Here is an 8,970-nt window from a genome sequence, read left to right as displayed (position 1 = left end):
AGATTCGTCTCTCTGCTCTTCCTATTTCTTCGTTGATGGCACTGATAGCTTTAACCAGATATGTTTATATACTAGAGCCCCCAGTAACCGTATTATTTTTAACATTTTTCCGACCCATCGTTATTTGACACAGTACTAATGGTTCAAACCCAAACAATATCCATAAAAACAATACAACACAAATGATATGACCCTCTTATAGCTTAGAATATAAAAACCCTGTACAGTACACTAATACTTCTCTTATGTTATGTCAGGTCAGTATGTAATACTACAGGAGCTATCCGATTAAAATAAGTACAAACAAGTACACAGTACTCACTGTCCCTCGTTTTCACTAAGACTGATTAAGTGTGTCCAGGCTCCAGTCCTTAGTAATAGAAATTTAGACGAGAGTTAGAGACGCAAATGCCATCGCCCAGCCCAGCCTCCTCCAGCCCCGGACAGCCACAGACGGCCCGCCCTTTGCCCGGGCTTCGCCCGGTGCGTCCCACGCGCGTCTCGCGGGGCGAGGATCCCAGCTGAGCTTTGGATTGAGGGATGCGGCGTCCTCGCCGGTCCCGGGAGAGTTGGGCGTTGTAGTCCAGAGGACAGAGTCCAGCCCGTCAGCCCGTCAGGTGTCGAACAGGGGAGGGAAGCAACAAAGTAGCCCCCAGCCAGCAGGAAAAGCGGCGGAGCAAAGCCTGGCCCAGCAACACACCGACGGAGCCAAACTCGGTCAGTGTGTGAGGAACACACTTAAATATTGATTCCAGTTCATCTTGCTATCTGAATTTCGTGGACAAAATATCTAGGATCAAAATATAGTGAAGGTAAATTTGTGCACGTTTACTTTACGTACCTCCACATATGTACCTTGGTGCTATAAATATCTCTGAGGTTCACAAATGAGGTGTAATAATATTTTGATAGCACAATGTTTCTGTTGTCGATTTTTGAACATATAATCTGATAATTCATGGGACACAGGGCTTCAAGGTTATGGATATTGATATGATGATAAAACAATAGCAGGATGATGAAATCTAGAACTGCAGAATGTTCGTCTTTTCTTACAGATGCATATCCTACACTAACAATCTGGTGAAGTGTACCTACAATTATGAATTGAATGCATTTTTATAACGTTCTATTTTAACAAACCCATGATATTACTTTGTGTTGCCCCAATATTTATCAATGTTTTTACGAAAATGGATTATCTTTTAAAAAGCGGACATTTTTCATATGTATTTAATTTGTATTGCAACGGTTTTTATTAACTAATAACAATAAACAATAAACAAACAATGTTATGGACCTAGTGCAGTGGAGTACGAAAGACAGAGCTTCGTTTGTAAAATAATAAGTGCCAGTGTCCAAAGCCTGTGGCTGGCGCAAATAAATATCAGCCATGTTGAGTACTAAGGCTGCTTGCTCCTGAATCCAGCTCAGGTCTTTTTTATCCACTGGCTGACCGTTCCTCTCCCTTTATCTCAAAGTTGCAGTATTCTACTTTATCCCTTGGTGCTCGATTTTCTTTATTCTCTTCCTCCGTCTTTCCCCTTTGTGTGTTGTTACTCCTCTTGGAAAATGCCTGATGGAAAAATGAAGTGCCTGTCCCTAAAAATGAGTGCTGGTGGCCCCCACCAGCAACCACCGGTTCAAATGAAGCACTGTTGAAAGCCAGAGCACAGTCTTCAGTCCTGCCATTTGTAGTACACAACCATGGACTAAAACAGCCCACAGTCATTGCCTGGGCTCTCTTCAGTGCTTTGTGGCAAGCTTAGCATAAAAGTAGTTCACGCCTTGTCATGCGCAGTAACCAGAGATGATGGAATCCAGAACAGTGACTTCAGCTATCATTTGAGTTCTTGGCTTTGTTTTGTGTGGCTTTGTTGTGTAACACAGAATGCCTTCAACTGCCAAAATCTGGGTCCAAGATTTACTAGCATTTTGCATTGTGACTGTGCCACTTTTTTGACAGACATGATGCAAAATGTTAGTCGAGATTTAAAAAGCCACACAAGGGTCAATGTATATCGCCTTGCATGGCTTTGTAAAAAAATATTAACGCAATGCACCACCTTGTACTGTATTGCATTACAGTGTGTCAAGTAGGTGTTACATGTCTGGAGCATGGGCGACCCCATGCATCCACCAATGTATTGTGATGCTACCCAGATTAACTAAAGGTAGTAAATCTGGGTTTGTGCCACAATCGTGCACCTAACCGAGTGAGACGTAATGAGGAGAACTATTTTCATGTTGATTTGTTACTTCCTCTTTCCATGTGTGCTGTGTTCTGCCTGTCGTGGCACAAGAGTGCCTGCATAGATGCTATGAATTCCTACGTGCTCCAACACAGGGAGAAAGCTGAACAGAGATATAGTTTAGTAGACATGGCGCTGTTCAGTTCATTCCCATTCACGCAAAGTTGCTGCATTGCGTTGTGTGAACTTTTAGTGAATCTTCCTTGGAGTTCATAAGAATGCCTAACACTAGGGGCCTCATTTATGAGGCAGTGCGTCACTTTTACTCCGCCGATGCGTCACTTTTTGTGACGCATCGGCGGCGTAAAACATGCCTCCTGTTGCGCTCTATTTACAAAGTGACGCATCTAAGCAGATGCGTCACTTTGTAAAACCCTGCGCTACATTATACCTGCGTCAGGTATAATGTATGCAGGGGGGTCGTTTCCCCGCAAAAAGCTTCGTAGAAGTGACGCAGTGAAATCTATGAGATTTCACTGCGTCACTTCTAGGACACCGTTGCGTCAAAATCTTGCGCCTGCCTCACAGCAGGCGTAAGACTAACGCAAGCCCTTTCACATGGGGCTTTCCCCATGTGAAAGGAAGCATTGCTGGTGTTGCGTCACTTTTGAGACACACTCCAGCAATGCGTCACTTTTGCGCTTACAGATACGTCAGAAATACTGACGTATCTGTAACTCCTTGCGACATGATGCGTCATACATTAAATATGACGCATCAGGTATGTCGCAAGGAGTGCGCACTGAGAAGTGACGCATCGCTGTTTTCTCGCAGCGATGCGTCACTTTTCATAAATGAGGCCCCATGTATTATTAACCATGCCCTTTGTGGAGCGCAGTGATGAAACACTCACCCCACAGTCTACTGACATGGTCTGTTTTCCTTGCGTCACTGTCTAAACACAGTGGTACGTGCTGTACTCTGTATACACAAAACAGAAAACTTTAGCCAAACTTTAATTGGCCCAAGGTGATGAAAGGGATACAGTACCTGCAGGTTGCCCACTTCCAACAAGTGTATATAATATGCAGAGCGTGTCTTTGCCCAGTCACATGCACGGTCAAAAACAAAGTTGAAGATGGTCATCTACGATTGCCCATGTATAGGTTATAAATAAACATAGTTTTCCCATTAACATAAATGGTTAAGCCTGTTGACTTGGGATGTTAGCCGTACTGCAGGAAGCGTGGAATATCATAATATAGTATGCATGCATTTATATATTCATTGATGTCCAAAATTGTAGTCAAATCCTGAACAAAAAGCAGTAGTAAAATATTTTTAAAATGCATACTTATATTATAATACAAGTTTCAGAAACATATTACTAGTTTTTCAAATGTGTTTCATGTAATGTTGCAAACTATTTTATACTACACAGAATTTTTCTTAAAGTCTTGTATTAGCTGCTTAAATAGCTCCAGGATATGTTTTCTATTTCCTGGGTTTCCAATCCTTGTGAATTTACAGGATCATACATCATATCTGTTACATCTAAATAAAGTAATCACATTAAAGCAAAGCATACACCAGAAATGTACCCTTGAGCTTGCATACAAACTACTTCTTGTGTGAAAGTCATATAGCAGGCTAGGTGATTTGATATACCTCAATAAAAAAATCTAAACATATCAGGCAGTTATTGGCAAAAACCCGCAAATTGCATCATGTTGATGGGTTGTGCCCAAGGCACGGTGCAGAAAATGGAACAGTAATCAGGATTGAAGAGAAAATGAACTTTGTAGTCGCTTTTAGACTTCCATAAAAATACATTGTGTCGCTCAAATGTCTTTTCTCTAAATCTCAGAATTTGCTTTTGTGAGATCCAGGATTATTACGAGCAGGCCGTGAAGATAAAATTGAATAAATAACTTATAGGTGCAATGTAAAGGCTCCTAGACGCCGGACCATGTTAACCTTTACGGCCCTCATTACGCGTGGCCCGCAATTTGTCCTGGATTTCTCTACTCTTGGAGGCAGATGTACAACCATAGCATTTTGCGACTCGCAAATTGCGACAAATTGCGAGTCGCAAAATGCTATGTACAACAGTATCAGAGACACTTTTTACGATTTTCAATGGGGTCGCAAAATGCATACCTCATGAATATTAATGAGGCTGCGGCAATTTGCGACCCCATTGGGAATGGCTGGCACTCCCAGGGATGGTGGCCTGCTGGGGTCAGCAGACCACCATGAATTTATTTTTGAAATGCGTCCCGTTTGCAACTTTCCGGTTTCATTTTTTTAGGGCAGGCAGTGATCCCTGGGACCACTGCTTGCCCTTAAAAAATATTTGGCATGTATTCACAAAGGGGAAGGGGTCCCTTGGGGACCCCTTCCTGTTTGGGAGTGCTTTACCACCCTTCTGAGAAGGGTGGTAAATTGCGAGTGTTTTGCGACCGCATTTACGGTCGCAAAACCATCATACATAGCTTTTGGAGTTGCTAATGGAAAAGGACACCCTTGGAACACCCCTTCCTAATAGCGAGTAGCTATTCTATTCTGCGAGGCGCAAATTGTTTAATAGGGTTGGTACATGGGGCACACATTTTTTGCGGTTACAAACGGACCTAAACCCCTTTGCAACCACAGAAATTGGTCGCACATCTAGCCCTTGATTACCAGCAGTTCTCGAGGTGAAGTTTGGTGAATGACATTCTGAAACCAGAATTCTAGCACCAATTCTGAATGTTTAAAAGAAAACAACAATTGTAGGCACAAATGCAATTATTCAAATCCCTTAAGTGAGAGGAACCTTTAGTTAGGAAGTTTGTTTCATCAAATAACTTATCTGCAAGGAGTCGAGCCTCTTTTCAATTTATTATTTATTATTTATTAATATGAGAGGAATCTTAGGAAGCACCATCTCGAGAAACATTGACCAATGAATAAGGGGCAGCCAAGCACCACCTCACTAAACAGCTGTCATGCTCTAGCCTTATGTCGCACGGTATGACCCTACCATTTTTCAGTGTGCTTGGTGCGTGCAATATCATGCCAGTTGTGCGTGCAATATCATGCCAATCCAGGAAGCTGGTTACATTCCTTTACTTTAAAACCATGTATCAAAGTAATGCACACAGAACTGCCCATCCAAATAATACTTTTCCAGATAATTAGCCACCATACACCAAATGTTGAAAAACAGCACTAATAGGTTGTCTGTCCAAGTAAGTCAAAATATAAGGGATCATGCCACAACAGACTTCTTTAGTGAATAACATAACATTTTTAGATGAATAGAAGGCCTTTAGAAGTACAGTCCTCATTTTTCATAAGCCAACTACCCGGATTCCAGATGTTCCCAATGGGGCGGCAATGCTAGTTCCTGAATCCTCCCAAGACTTGCCCTCGGTTTACAAGAGGAGACACTGGAAAATTGCAGGGGGGAGGGTATTGGGATGGAGAGAGAGTGTAGATTCAATGATGCATTGGCTTGTCTACTCAACAGCAACACTGCAGCAGGCATTCACACCAGTCTGATGAATGGTATCGGCAGATATGATACGTATAAAGTAACAAATAATAAGACTTTAGTCTAGTATTAACCCTATCTCTTAGTTTAACACCTCACAAAAGCTTTTCAAATCTCAACCAACCTTTAGTTTGGTTGTTGTTTTGTTTGAATCTAGATTGTCCCTAGAGGCCCCGTCATCAAAGTTCTCAAAACTGCAGTGAGTATGATTTCAGAATCAAACCCATAAGCAAATTTGGATAGGGTTAGCTTCACCCAAGTCCTCTCTGGCAGAGCCTTGCCAACAGTATGTGCAAGTTGAACAAAAACATTGGTTACCTTTGTTTGCTGCAGAATGTTGCGACTGAGCTCAGTGTGTAGTAAAATAAATTCTGTTAATGCAAATCTCCTTTTCTTCTTGTTCTTTTTTCCATCCAGGAGTGAGACTAATACAGGACATTCTTTGCGGTGAGGTTGAAGTGGAAGGAACAAGGGAGATGGCAAGACAAAGTTCTGGAAGCCGTGAAACAGGTAATTGGCAGGCATAGAGGCTTATGCAAGGGGAGTAGTATGGAAGGTCCTTTAATAAGACTGCTTGTTTTTAACAAGTGACAGGTGCATCTAAATAACTTGATGAGGCTGCCTTCTAGAAGATGCTTTAGAATGTTCACAAAGGTTGTGTTCTAATTGCTTATAGCAAGGAACAGGTGCACATGATTCATTTAATGAGGCTATCCACTAGAAGGTGTTTTAGAATGTTCATGAAGGTTGAGTTCTAATTGCTTATAGCAGGGAACAGGTGCATGGGATTAATTTGATAAGGGCTGTCTCCCGGAAGGTTCATGTTGAGGTCATTTATGCCAGTTGCATGATGCTTATTGTGGTGAATTTTCTGGATGTTTCTGTGGCACCTGATACCTGACCTTGCAAATGCATGGTGAAACATTTGCAAGCTATTAAGCTTTTTCAACAAACCCAAGAACACCAGCTACAGCTAGCTATTACCAACATCATGGAATATGGTCAAATGTCAGGGTACAAGACGTTTGTTCATTCATAAGTGTTGTGCTGGGTGGAATGATATGAGTCATCCGGTATATTGGGATAGCAGCCACGGCCGGCAGTGGGAGTAAAGGCAGGAATGAATTTCGTTGAGTATACTGCATTACATTTTGAGATGCAGTATACTCAACGAAATTTGTTTTATTTATTTGAATGTTTACTTACCTGTAAAACTCCGTAATCCATACATTACTTCCCCCCACCCTGCCCCTCCCCTCCCCACGTCACCGCCCTGTATTTACTCCCACTGCCGGCCGCGGCTGTAGGATAGTCAAGAAAGGTGAGCTGTGACAGGTATCCTGCCATCATTATTAAAGAAATGCACTCATTAATTGCTGTTGAATCATAATTTCAATAAATCAATCACCACTCCGAGATTCAATCTATGGGACTAGATTAAGGTGTATGTTTAAAAGAAATGCCGCTAACTAACACTAAAATTAGTTCGCTGCAATTTTCTTCCTGACGCGTACCGCTGAAAACTATAGCCTTCATACTGACATATTTACAATACCTCGCTACATGCCGATAGTTTATCATCGTGGCAGGAAGTCAGGAGGACCAGCCACAGACCATGGGGAAGAGGAAAAGGAAAACCAGGTTCAGCCAGCAGAAAAATTAGATCCTGATTGCGAAGGTGACAGACAAACAAGACAAACTGTTTGTCACCTTCACATTGGCATTGGGGACCAAATATGCAATATGGCAGTCTATCGTAGCTAAGGTGCATGCAGTAGCAGAGGTCAAGAGGACAGTGATCAACTGCAAGAAGTACTGGCATGATGCTAATTGCAAGACTAAGCAGAAACTGTCCAACAATCAGCAGACAGCACTGCAGACCAGAGGTAGGAGTCCAGTGCCACAGGAGGAGCTGGATGCCTAGGAGGAACAGGTGTCTGCAATAATCTACGAGGAGTCGGTGGTTGTCCAGGGACAAGCTAGCACAAGATACCACCTACATCAGCAACAGGGTAAGTAACAACCAGGGACAGGGAGGAGTGGGGGAGTGTGAACTAGTGTTGCTCCTGTCCAACCAAATATTTCTCAGTGTACACCCACACTGTGCGCAGATCAAATTCCAGACACATAGGTACCTGGTGGTATATACACATGTCACATTAGCTGAAGAATACATATAAAGACACATAATGGTCATGTCAATGACTTGGAATTTAGCACATCAAAACATCTAAATATATATAAAATGTACCCTTTATGATCTACAAACTATGGGCTACATGAAAAAGCAAAGGGGCATATTGACTGGAGAGGTGGCAGAGTCTTGCATCAGCCTCCTTGGCTCAACAGTACTCTACCCAAATTGGGAACACAGGCTGCATCAAAATTGACAACAGCATGATGCATCCCCGTGAACAACTCTGCTCTGGGGCAAAAGTTAGCTGGCCACCACCGATGGAGGCACAGATGCACCATGTGCATCTGTGCCTCCATCAGTGGTGGCCTGCTAACTTTTTTTATCTTCGCTGTGACAGCTTCCATTAAAATTGGGCAAGCGGAACCAACCAGTGTGCAGGCTCTTCTGTGAGGGTAACTCTTTTTTGTGGATTAATCACGGCTAACCCAGCCATGGAGGAGCCCCGCCACCTAGCGCTGACTTGAGGCGACGCCAACCGGCGTGTGCTGCTGTCAGGACTGGTGCTGATCGTGGAGGCTCTGAATATGTGCAGCTTTGTATTTCGAACATGGCACAGGTTTTTTTTTTACTGGGACTATTTTTTGGTGAAACGTGCAACAGGCTCACTTGAGTAATACAGAGACAACTGAATCCAGGAGGCCTTGGGGAGAGGCCAAGCCCACTAGGGACGGACATTCTTGATTTAAATGAGTTTATGACCGATGGGCACTGACCATCCATTTTCAAATGAAGTGTGCTCGCTTCGGCGGCACATATACTAAAATTGGAACGATACAGAGAAGATTAGCATGGCCCCTGCACAAGGACAACACACAAATTCATGAATCGTTCTATATTTTTAACAGTTTTCTGGAGAGAAATGTTCTTTGTTTTCAAGACTATTTGAAACAATAAAGCAGGTTCCAGACAGTGCTGTCCTCGTAATATGTATTTTTCAATTAGTCTCTCCTCAACAGTTTTAATGTATTTGCCTCCCAGTAAAGAAGGTGCACTCTATGTCCAGTTGCATTTAGAAAGGAAGCCTGTAGGACTTCTGGGTACTT

The 8,970-nt window shown here is 42.7% G+C and overlaps 1 non-coding gene across 1 annotated transcript; it reads left to right on the top strand.

Annotated features, from left to right (window-relative positions):
- Positions 1-8,660: 8,660 nt before the first annotated feature.
- On the top strand, positions 8,661-8,767 carry LOC144771209 (U6 spliceosomal RNA). The gene has a single exon (XR_013599165.1). It is a non-coding gene; the product is annotated as a U6 spliceosomal RNA (small nuclear RNA).
- Positions 8,768-8,970: the final 203 nt, after the last annotated feature.

This window comes from Lissotriton helveticus, chromosome 7 (genome assembly GCF_964261635.1).
Source record: "Lissotriton helveticus chromosome 7, aLisHel1.1, whole genome shotgun sequence".
Lineage (NCBI taxonomy): Eukaryota > Metazoa > Chordata > Amphibia > Caudata > Salamandridae > Lissotriton > Lissotriton helveticus.
This window is presented reverse-complemented; position numbering and strand designations above follow the sequence as displayed.